At 36.0% G+C, this 12,470-nt stretch overlaps 1 long non-coding RNA gene across 2 annotated transcripts in view; it reads left to right on the top strand.

The window, feature by feature from the left end:
* Positions 1-12,470, top strand: part of LOC108448784 — an 80,544-nt gene that overhangs the window by 9,731 nt on the left and 58,343 nt on the right. For both annotated transcript variants that reach the window (XR_001864803.1, XR_001864802.1), the window contains exon 3: positions 3,511-8,384. This is a non-coding gene — a long non-coding RNA (uncharacterized LOC108448784). The remainder of the gene's footprint in view (positions 1-3,510; positions 8,385-12,470) is intronic.

A 12,470-nucleotide genomic window follows, 5' to 3' on the forward strand; every position in this document is an offset into this window, starting at 1 on the left:
GGTTCAGGACAGCGCTGCCCTGTGCCATGCAGCCACCTTCTGCCACCCCCTGAGCTTCATTTCTTACAGACTCTGAGCTCAGCCTCACTCCAGACTCTTTCTGTGCCTCTCCTCCCTCCCTCTGGCTATCTTTAATACCTATACTCTGTCCTGTCTTTTTTTCAAGTAATCCCTTGCTAATTAAACTCTGCCCAAAGGGCAAGTAAACAAAAGTAGCAGAACTGACATGAAATTTGCTGGCTCTTACTCCTCTTGCTCTCTTTGTGTGCTTAATCCTCTCTCTAGCTTTTATCTGCCTATCTATTTGGATAAGAAGCTGTTGTGCAATAGGGATGCTGTGTGTGTGTATTGTACAAGCCCCACTTCCATAAACATTCTGGTAACAAATAAACGCTACTATCACACTATATGTAAAGGTCATCAGAGGCTGCTCTTGCCATGTCTCAAAGGTGTTAGTGGCAGCTGTTTTACTGCTGTCTGTATGAGATATTTGGGATTCTGCTTCTGCAAAAAGGTGTTTTTTTGTGAAACTGCTCACATTCTCATCAGGCTGGAAGCTTTTTTTGGGCTCAGATGTTTTCCTGGAAGCTAGATTCCATGAAAATGTTCCAGGAGAATTTTATAGACCAGCACTTTTAAATAAACAGATCTCTTTAACCTGTCTTCCCATGTGAGGACTTGGCGTTAGCTCCAACTTACCCCCTCAAACAGCTTGAATAACTTGGAGTGAAAGAAAAAGAACATTGTCTTTGGAGGGATGTCAATGCCCTTTGTTTCCTCCATTTACCACAGGTGCCATTCAGTTTGAATGTGCATTTTTGAGAACTTCTGTAACTTGTGTAGCAGTTCCAAAAGTCCATCTGTGTTTATGTGTAGCTAGTGTTGAAACTGTAGCAGCATACACTCAGCATTGCTCAGAAAAGAGAGACAAGGAAAAAAATAAGCAGCCAGGCAGTGCAAAGCTCCATATTAACATTTTATCAGTGACTTAATTATCTAATTTAAAACAAGCATGGTCATCCTTATTTAATGCACAGAACACATGAAATCCCAGGTTAGCATCTGTCACAGGGAGCCCATGATTTTAGCAGCTGTCTTGTCTTGCCCTAGAGTGTCCACATGGGTAGGTGTGGTCATGATATGTGAAGAATTTCCTGCTTTCCTGGGACCTGAGTTTTCTCTGAAAATTAATTGTGGGCTCTACATGAGGCCCATTTGCCCAAATACCTTTGAGGCATTCATCTGCCAAATGGTCTTGCTTTGTAGGAATTCTGTTGATAGGGTGTTGGCTTTGCCCTAGGAAAGTGATAAGCATATGATTGTCTAGACTTACATAAACAAGGTGGAAGCAAAATTCTGCCCTACCTTGACTGTCAAATTCATATTTTCCCTTTTTTCTTTCCATATATTTTTCCCATTTTCTCATTTTCATACATGAAAAACATGTCTGTATATCTTAGTGTTGAAGTTGGCTCTCTGTTCTCAGCTGGAAAGAATTCAGTATTTTGGGAAATCCAACACCTTCTTAGGAACAATCCAAGAGAATACTTCACTAAGCTAAAATTCCTGAACTGGCTTTGTTGCGTCTTAGTAGTAATGCAAACTAGACAGTTGATTTTAAAACAGAAGAGCACTTATTAAGCAACTTTTTTTGGTGTGTACTAGGAGCTTTCATGAATGTGCTTGTGGGATGTCTCTGGATGATCTGAATTCCAGGTCAGGGTTTCAGGTCAGATATATAGGTCAGGGTGCAATACAAATTGTTGATAATCAGCCTTTCTTACTGACAAGGGGGGCTGTTTCTCCCACTGGTATTTCCAGAACTGTAGTTTCAGGATTTTTGCTGTCTGTATTTGGACTCAGACATTTGTCACATCTACTTCTGCAACACAAATATGGGACATTTTTTATGCCAGAGAAAGGATTTAAGGGTGAGATACTTGCTTTCACAAAAAGTCTAACACTGTTTATATATGAAAACATCAATGGCTACTTTTGAGAAAATTACTTATTTTTTTTAAACTCTGTGCTATAAAGTATAACTTATCTGTTAGTAAAATTTCCAAACAAGTTGGGACTCATGAAGGTCAGAAAAGAGAAGTGAATTTACATAGATTAAAAGAATGAGTTCTTGGTGTTATGGAAATGATCAGAAAAAAATCACACTGATTAGCAAAAATCCCTCATGATGACCAGTTTTTCATCCAGAAGCATAATATAAAAGCAAGTGTAAAAACACCAAAAAACCTACAAAATAAAAAGAGGTTGGAATGCAGCTATTTTGATGAAATAAAATGGATCATAAGGAAGAAGTAGAGAAAGAAGAAGTAGGAGGTCCAGTAATAGCAAACACTTAATATCAACAATGAGAAAAATAGAAATAATAGAAAGCAAAGGAATATAATGCTGTATATAAGCACTCAGGAAAAAGACACATTTTTTTCCCTAAAATATCCTAGAACTTTGCAAAACCAGGCAAGAGGATGGGAGAGATGGACTGAGTTCCAATCTTTAATGCTTTACATGCTTTACAAATCCATTCATGGGACCACTGTCAATATTCCTACGTCAGCTATGAAAGAGAGCTAGTATACTCCATGTTCTTCTATAATGTTATTCTTTAAATCCAGAAACTGGCTTCTGTTCTGCTACAGTAGGACAGTCTGATCAAAACTTTATCATATGTAATAGCCTCTTATTAGTATTCAATTTTCCAATGTAGTAACAAAGTCTTATCACATATGTGACAAGATTCCTGATAATGAAGGTAAAATAGATTAAGTAACATGGTAAAATATTTCAAATGCTTTAGAATTCTCCCAGCAAGACTTTTGACATTGGTTCCTTATGTACCTTGGAAACACTGCTCAGCCAGCAAATTTCACAGCAAAACAAATAAATAAGCAAAACTGGTGAATAAAAACATTTCACTACTGAATTTGTAGAAGCTGTATTGAAGCCACGTGCACTGCATGCCTCATGGGAACAGACTGGATGAAAATGGAATTCACTGTGAGGAAGAATGCTGATTGCATATACCTAGACCTAGGTATAAGTGATTTACCTGGCAAAAATAAGACGTTTATGCAAGATAAAGTATTGTCTATCACCGCCAGGATGATTGAGAAGCATAAAGCAAAGATACAGAGCTCCTTATTTAATATTATAGAGCCTACCAAAAGGTACAGACGTGTTCCTGTAATGCATCATCATTACTTCAAAATTGGGTCTTTATTCACAATGGAGGAGAAATGTTTTCAAATTATATTTTGCTTTTCTGCAGGAAAGCAGTTAATGGCACATAAATTTAAATTGCTATGAATTATGTTACATGCTTAATTTTATTGCATTCATTAAATTATATTACTTTCCACAAAGAACAGTGTGCTGTAGAATAGTTGTCAGTTTAAGTGTTTTGTAAAACTAACTGAAAAGTCCCACATGGGACTTCATAATTTTCTTCTATAGAGCTCAGATATAAGTGCAGACTGTTCTTCTGAAAACTTGCAGAGACTGAAGACAGAGCTTCTGCTGAATGGGAAGAAAGCTTCTTCCAGAAAATTGCACAGATCCAGCAAGAGCAGATAAGTATCTTATATTTGCTTTAGTGAGTCTTCTTGTAACCGTCTTAGTAGACTGGATTTGTGCTTTTTTAGTGAAAGTGCATTGCCTTTCAGCTCTTAAATTAGCTTTATTCTAATTCCCATTAACACACAACAGATGGAGAGCTATAATCTGAAGGGTCCTGTAACTAAGTCTGCCAAGTGTATTTGTGTACAAAAGACTTGATTCCATCATGGTTTTGGCTTGATTTCTACGAAATGGTATATAATTGACTTAAAGTACGTGATCTGTTTCACAAAATCTACTGAATCAACTTTTGAGCAGAGTGTAGCTTAGATGCATGTGTTTGTCTGACTGAAGCCCTGGGTACATTCCTTTCTCATGTTCATAGTTTTCCACTTCAACATAATACATGTATTAGATTGTTTAGATTGTCAGCTACGATTTACAGAAGTAGAAATCTTAGAATGATAAATAAGTGGCAAAGACATGGTTTAAACAGGATACTAAGAAAAACTAGCTAATTGTTTTGAATTCTGTATTTGTATTTGTTCCGGTTTGTGACTGGATTGTAAAAGTAGGTTGTAGTTTCAGAGACATCTTAAAATTTTTTACACAAGGATTCAAATGCCTCTGACCTTTACAAAGGTTGGTGCAAATTTAGGATTGGAATGTATCATGACACTCTCTCAGAACCTCTGTTATAATATATAGTTCACTTATTTATGTCATATTATACAGAATACAAAAACAGTGAAAAGAGCACCAAGTAAAAGGTTCACTAAAAATCGTTCTGCTGAAGCGCTTGGTGAGGGTGAGGAAACTGACACAGTCCTACATGTTCACAATACATAAAACAATATAAGGGAAATAATAAGAATACACATATTTGTTAAATTGCAGAGATAAACTTCCCATCAAAGAGCCATAATTTCTTTCAGTGCTATAGGAAAGCAATTAGAATAGTTTCTACAGTTGTTGCTTTTGTTACATTTACAGACATTTCTTTACAGAGAAAAACATTTAATAACAGGAAATTCTGATGATTGTAAATATATTTCCACTTCATATTATAAAAGGAATTTGTGAAATTAAATGACAGCTACTGAAGCATTAGGGAATATAAAAATACTGTACAGCACTCGTTCAGTTTGACACGTGATAGAGCAGAAAACCACCTTTTCTCCCGTTTTTGCGAGGCTTATTTCATGTCCACAAATGCAGAATGGATACTTCGATACTGATGGTCAATTCTGAAAATTCCTGGTTTTTGAGTGCATTACAAAAATGCATTCCTTCTGTTGATAGAACAGAAAATATCAGTTCTTTTGATATAATGCAAATGGGCCTATTCTACTTTAATTGTGCAGTCAGTGCTCCTGTTGAATTTATTTATAGTCTCAAGGGAATCAGTGTGTAGTTTTTTACACCTGAGTTTGAAGTTTAAGATTTATTGTTTATGTTTTTACGGCTTAACTAATTTGTAGTTAAATTTGAGAGGGCATTGGTTATAAAATTGCTGAGTCCAGAATTTCGATCTAATGAAAAACCACAGCTTATGAGAAAATCAACAGGCTTTCATCCCCAAAGAATCTATTTATGGGAAAAGCAGCAGGTTTCCATCCCCACAGAAATTACTTCATTATTCTGGAGACTGCATATTGCATAAGGAGGATGAGTAGGGAGTAACTGCCAGAGCTGTACAAAGGCACAGACTCAAGCAGAGAGGGAAAGGAAAGTACAAATATCCTTATGTCACACAAAAAAAGTCAATTGGATCTTTAATTGTCACTGGTAAAGCTATTAGTCAAACTGGACAAACTGAAAGAGCTGACTTAAAGGACAGCCCACAGCATCTTGTCTTACTGATTAGAAGGAACGATGCTATTTAACTGGGATTAGCTAGCTGATATTTCTGGATATGTAAACACCTGGATTGCATCTTCAAAATGGTAAACAGGCCTTCTTAAAGAGGAGACCTGTTAACAGGATAGTATCAAGCATGAATACAACAAGCAGACTTCCCAGAACTGACCTAGTTCAGCTTTATGTTGTTTACCAGGGACTACATCTCGTGCAGTATCCTACGAAGTGTGCAGGGACATCTGATGACCAAATCAGAGACTGCAATTAAACACACTTAGGCCACCTGAGCATACAAAAAATAAGTGTACAGGAGAGCCTGGGGTGGGTGCAGGCAATGCAGGTGTTCAGAAAATTACCTCACGTACATGCAAATATTACTTTATATAAAACAAAGAAAGTTGTTAAAAAAAAAAGCCGAATGAGGCTGTAATTGAAATAATCCTGACCAATGCAACATTAAAGCTAATTGAAACAACCTAAAACCAACCAGCTCCCATCCCCTGTATTTTTGCAACTGAATGGCGTGTAGTTTTAAAGTGACAGGATGTATCTATATGTAAAAAATCAGAGTACTGCTTATACAGGAAAATCATCTCAGCAATCTACTTAAGGCATAAGGATTTGTGGGAAGTGTAATTAGACTAGTATTCTGGGAATTTAGAAAGCTGGATTGAATTCTGTGTTCATCTACAGACAACTGTGTGACCTTCAGCAGAGTCCTTGGGTCAGATCGCCAAGGCTACAGTGAGGGGGAGTTAGAGGCTTAAAAGCCTTTGATGATCTGGAGCTTTGTTGATCAGTCGAACTCGTTTCCATAAAACTTTCCTCTCTCAAGGCAGTACTGAGAGGATGAATGTCTTACAACTGTGCTTTTATGGTAGTAAGAGAAAGTACCACGCTGTTCTTGATCGTAGTTGCTGACCACACCTCTCTCTTCAAAAAGTGCATGCAGGTGCTGAATTGAATCATGATGGTATAGACTTTTGCTCTTGCAAGGGAGGTTTTTTCCTAAGTATCAGACAACTTCAAGTCTGGGTTAATAATCTGAATAAAAGCACTAGCAAAGGAACTTTTAGCTGGTCGGTTCTGTTTTTATCATGAGATGACTCTACAGTTAATGTGAATTGTTATAAAAAATTTCATGGTACTCTGATGTTATTAAGACTGCTTAACTTAAATATTTTTCTAGGATTTAAAAAACTCCTACTTGCCACAAAAATAATAATAAAAAAGGAATCCATGACAGATATTTTCTGTCTTGGAAATGTCAGTGGGCTCTGGGGACATCTTCTCTTAGTGAATAGGCCTCTCTGCTTTGCTTTTTAGTCATTGATGTAATGTTTTTCCGTACAATTTCTTTTTCTCTTAACAAAATCTATTTGAAAATTTCTCTCCTGAGGAACGAAAGCAAATTCTTGCCTTTCAACAGTCTCTCTGTATCTTTCTCTTATAAAGTGGATTTTCAGGAATCATCTTTATCATCTTTTCAGCAATTCCTGAAGCATAAGTGATAACTTTTTTGTAGAAGAGATAAGGACTGTTTTAAGTTTGTTTACATGAGACAGAATAAGAATCTTATGTTCAGATTCAAAGAGATTGTTTGAATTTACCTGCAGCAATGCAATTTGTGCTTTTAAAAAAAAAAATTATCCCTCTTAAATTATTAGAACCTTGCAAACACAGATCTGCAGACAGAGGCAGCAGAAACAGTACGGAAGAGTATTTATGCCTTGACTCATAACTATCAGTTTTTCTACATTGTTGATTTTTAAAAGATGAGAAAGAATTAAAAAAAAGAAAAAGGAAATTATTCAAGAACTTAATAATAATTCTTTTCTGCAATGAAATGTTGAACTGATGGCAGCAATGCTGTGCTCCTTTCCTGATTAAAAATTTAAAATGTTTAGTTCTACACAGTTCAGTCTCTTTTGCATCAAAGGAGTCATACCATCTTAGGTTATGACAGAATTTGTCCCAAAGTATTTTTATAAAAATACATATAGGTATATTGGCCACTGTAAAGCATTTTTATTCACATCTTTTCTGTGTATGATTCTATAAATAACCTTTAGGGGAACACCTAAAGGAATTAGGTTGAGCAGTAAGACGATAAATATAATTCATGGCTGATGTATGCAGTGTAATTTTATTAGAAAAAATAAGTGGAACTTCTCCTAACTCTCACTGGGGTCTGAATACAGAGCCACAAAGATTCAAAGATCTGCCCATCCCTGTTTGTACCTCAGTGAAAACTAAGAAACTGTTAGAGAATACCTCAAATAGAAAAGAAATTATCCTGAACTTGTGTAAATTTTTAATGTAACTTAATGGGATAAATTTCATTGGAATATTGTGTTTGATTATATCACCTTTCCTATACAACATTTCTTGTATAATTTTAGCAAGGAATTTTCCTGGTTTGGGTTTTTCCCAGCAAAATAATCTGATGTAACAATGAGTTTTTGAGGCTTAATTTATAGATGCCTGTATCTTAACACCCCTAGCTGGAGGGTGATATAATAGGTGCAGAGCATTGTTATTACAGTGGGCATTGACAATGGATCAGGCGAAATATTTTTCTTGATTTGTCTGTCATACCACTGTAGCCAGTGGCAAATGTTTAAGGGAAAAGTAGAAAACCAGAATAAGTAGTAGTAGTAGTAATAACAGTAGTAGTAGTAGCAGTAGTAGTAATTGTCCACAGAACATTCTGAACCTCCTAAATTACAGTTATGGGCTTCCACTTTTTTTTTTTTTTAACAAATAACCAAGGCTACTTTCACACTTCAGCCAAGGATCCTGACTGGCAGATCTTACACAGTTCCTCTGCTAGACCTGTGAGCTCCTGAATCACCAGGTGGAGGCCAGACAGATAATTCTGCGTCATTTCATGCCTGAGACCTCAAACATGGTGTGGCAGAAGAATTCTGGAGACTGTGTGAAGCTTTGCTGAGGTAAAATATGTTCAGTAGATTTTGTTGATGCTGTTGGTGCTATTCTAAAACAAATCTCCTTGAGTCTGATTGCCCTGGAGATCTTCAAGGTCTTAGCCAAGGCCTGGCTTACTGCTTTTCCTCAAGAGAGCACCAACAGTGCCAGCTCCCTTCCACGAGTTATCTTGTAGGTTGGTTTGTGGGTTAATTACCTCTCTTGAAAATATCTGGGAAATAAATGCCTCAGCTCCATCTGTTTTTGTGGGGATTAGAGTTGATTTAATTAAATTTACTTGCATTTCCAGCATTTCACAGGCCACATCCTGAGAGGAATTAAGACTTTGCTGCACTCTTGCTTCACTTGAGTTTCTCACAGAGATGTAGCACTCTGGAGCTACATTTCATCTGAATCATGTCTATCCCTGTAATAAATTACTGGCTTTACAGTCCACGGTAGCAGGGGAGTAACTCTAGAAATACTAAGGCTTTGAAGAAGTGCTTAGAGACTGGTCCAACTGGGTTGCTTGCTTCCTGTTAAAGAAGGATTTAGTCTGAACTGTTGGACTGTTTAAGCAATAATATGGCTTGGAAGTAATTTGTCTGAGTATGTTATGGTAAACCTCTCATCTGTTAGATCTATAAAAAGTCTGCATATTTGTCTTGCAATCAGAGATTCTCAATAACATATACACAGGTTATATAAATACATTAGCTACTACTTTCATGCCATTGAAGGAAAATTCATTTGGCAAATATTTCTATTCTAGCATGGGTAGCTGTGATTTTAATAGATTTTTGAGATTGTTTCAAGCCCTTGAAAAGTTCTTGGCTTCAGGCTGTTTATTTTCTTGCATTTTACCTTTCTAAAACATTCAAGGTAAGTGGAAATATTTGCACATTCTGGAAAAATTGGGAGTTGGGTGAAGTACTTATCCACACTTTGTGGCTTCAGAACTGCATTTTAAAAAATCTTTTTGATAATTTTACAACAAAAGTTCTATGAGTAAAGTTTCTCTATGTAGTTGTATATGGAAAGTGTAGTTTTGTTAATGTTTTAACCAAGAAAGTAAATTCTAATTCACAATGATAAGAAACACAATTGGAAGTTCCTTTTAATTTGAAAGATAACATTATTTTGAGGGTTTCATGTGAGATCTCTATGTTTTGAAAGAAGAAATTTGTCAACTCTAGTTCATGTTTGTCTTCTGTCTTTCTTATTTTCTTTTCAGGAACAACACTTTAAAATCCTCAGATATGTAACTGAACACTGAAATAGCACTGTTCAGCATTTCTTATATTTGGGTGTTGTGAAAGACTGAGGTGATGAGGCATTTGTCTATGTTGTAGCAAGGACTACTGCTATGAGATTCCAGACTGGTTTAGGTGATAATTTGGAAATTATTGACCTTTTTCTGAACTTAAGTTCATGAAATATATGGAAGGGACATAGAGACTGTGATGCATAAATGTGATAGGATTTTAGCAGTATGCAATTGACTCAGAAAAAGAAATAATTTAACCTCATGCCTACTTATTTTGTGCCACATTTGAAGTTGATTGCAGGTTTGCAGTTTTGGATAGCATATAAATTATTTTTAAACACACAGAGACACACCTTAGCCCTTAATAGATAAACTGGGAAAATGAATGATAGGCTGTAGAACTAAAATCTAGTGTCCAATGTTTTTTCAGACATATGAGGTGTGCTTTTGAATGCTGACTCATACCTCTTAAAATTTACTTTAAATTACTAGCTTTTGTAGGCCTGTCAGCTGGCATTTTAAAGTGGTGTCATTTGTAGTGCAAAGTCAGTTAAAGCTTTTCTTATGAAAGAAGTAAAATTTAGATATTTTATAAAAAGATTCCTTTGACTGATATTGGAAAGCCTTTATTTTGCAGGGCATAGATAGGACCAGCATTCAAAAACCTCCTCTGTGCCTTCTTTTCCTAGGCATGTACAAGTCCATTTCTCTCAGTCATTTTTCACTGCATCTTTTGCTCTGGCCCTTGACCACCCTCCTGGCTCTCACTGAACTTGCTCCAGTGTGTTAATGTTTTCCTTGTGCCCTGGGAGCCCATAACAGGGTTCTGCATGTGGTCACACAAGCACTGCACACAAACAGAAATTCCAGTGCATTCAGTGGCAGACGGAGCTCACGTTTGCCTGTACAGGGGAGTACATCAGCCTAGAGGTGAAGAGCTCCTGCACGTCACACTTCTCATCCCATGGTGCTGAAATACTTAATCAGCATCCAGCCTAGGTCAGTAATCATATCAATCCCTAGAAGTTTTGGAAAATATTCTTAACTTTAATAATTATTTTTCCCCTTTCTCTTTGCTAGCACAAAAAGAAGCCAAGTCACTGCCTAGTGAAAGGCCTTTTCTAAAGTCAGTATCACAAAGTGATAGTGGCAAAGTGCTTTGCTATGGCCTGGACTTAACCACTGCCTAAGGAAGATAAACAAATCTCTAAAAAATAATAAGAAAATTTTCTAAATTCAGAGTAGCTGTCTTGTTTAGTAATGGTGGTTGTATTTTTAAATAAAAGGTTAACTTTTATGGTTTCCTCTTCATAGAATAAGCCTAAATCTTAATTTCATATTTGCTTAGCCCTATTTGCTTTCATCTTCCAGTTAGGACTAGGCCCCATTTTGCTCAGTAATGTCAAATTTATTATTATATGCCCTTTGATTGAGCCTTGCTGTGGCCATTTTTTCCAAGCCATCAGAGAAGCTATTTGCTGAGGAATTAGTTCTGGAATGTAACTAAAGAAAGAAAGAAAGAAAGAAATGAGATTGGCTCTGTCTCAGAAATTTTTCAGTTCTAGAACAATAACGTAGAATTCCTATTTATCATTAGGACTCATTTTATTATTTGATAATAATTAATCTGTGTTAGATGTGAAGGAATATTTGTTGAATGGTTATTTAATGACACAACTATAAAATATATTTTACTTTGCAGCAATCATGGGCATCTTGGAAGGCATTCATATTGAAATTCTGTGTGTTAACATGACAGAAGCCACATTTCAGGCATTTGCATAATCATAGAAGGTCTTTGAAAAAGAGCAATAAATTTATTGATCACTTAGTTACAACTTGAAAATTGGCAGAATCCCACTGTTATCCTCTCAAGATGGTAAAAGCATAGTTTTATTTCTTTCCAACAGTTATTTTTATCCATAGATATTTAAAAATGTTGAGGGGAGGAGGTTCTCAGTGGTTTCTTATGCTGGCATTATGTCATATTTTTAAGTCCTTACACTCAGAATGACTTACAAATTGTGAACTCTAGATAATAAGGATCAGCCTGGAGGATTTTCTGCCTTTCATGTGTAAACTGCTCTGTGTCAGGGTTCACAGTAGAAGCAGTGATGTTATTATCTGCTAGATACAAATGCATTCTGAACTTAAATGGACCTGCTTGCAAGTAATAGGAGTTCAACATGGTATTTAAGAGAACAATGTTTGAGAGCTTTCTATTGAATATGTTTAACTTTGTCCAGAAGACACAGAGGCACTCTCATCTCATGAAAGACCAGACATCTTCCATTTCATTTAGATCACTGGCTTGCTTTTGAAGTTTTGTTAAATTTATTCATCTGTGAAGATATTTCGTATATGTGGTAGAGACATTAACAGTTAATTTACACATTTGTATTGAAGGTCAAGTGTTAACATGCTATTGAGGATTAACTGCCTCCCTTTCTTTCTTTTGGTGAATTTACACATTAAAGTACTTTCACTGCAAGAAAAAACCATCAGCAAAAGAAATTCATTTTTCGTTGTGTTCCACCTGGGCTTATTGAAGAAATGTGCATTTGAATGAGGAATCTTTCCTCCTAGATACAACTTAATACAACTTTTGCTGTCCTTTTGCTGTTGCTTGAAAGAAAAATTCTTATATTTATGATATTACACTCTTCTACTAGGAAAGAATGTATCTTCTCAAATAACCTTGGATTGGCTAGGGACATTGCAGGATTAGTTAGAAAAAGATGCTGACTGAAAAATAAGCAAACACAAAAGCCCTATTCTGAAACTAATAGTTAAAACAAGAACCTTGAAAATCATAAAAATGTTTCTACAACTTGGAGGTAGGGAA

This window comes from Corvus brachyrhynchos, unplaced genomic scaffold (genome assembly GCF_000691975.1).
Source record: "Corvus brachyrhynchos isolate BGI_N302 unplaced genomic scaffold, ASM69197v1 scaffold87, whole genome shotgun sequence".
In the NCBI taxonomy this organism is placed as follows: Eukaryota; Metazoa; Chordata; class Aves; order Passeriformes; family Corvidae; genus Corvus; species Corvus brachyrhynchos.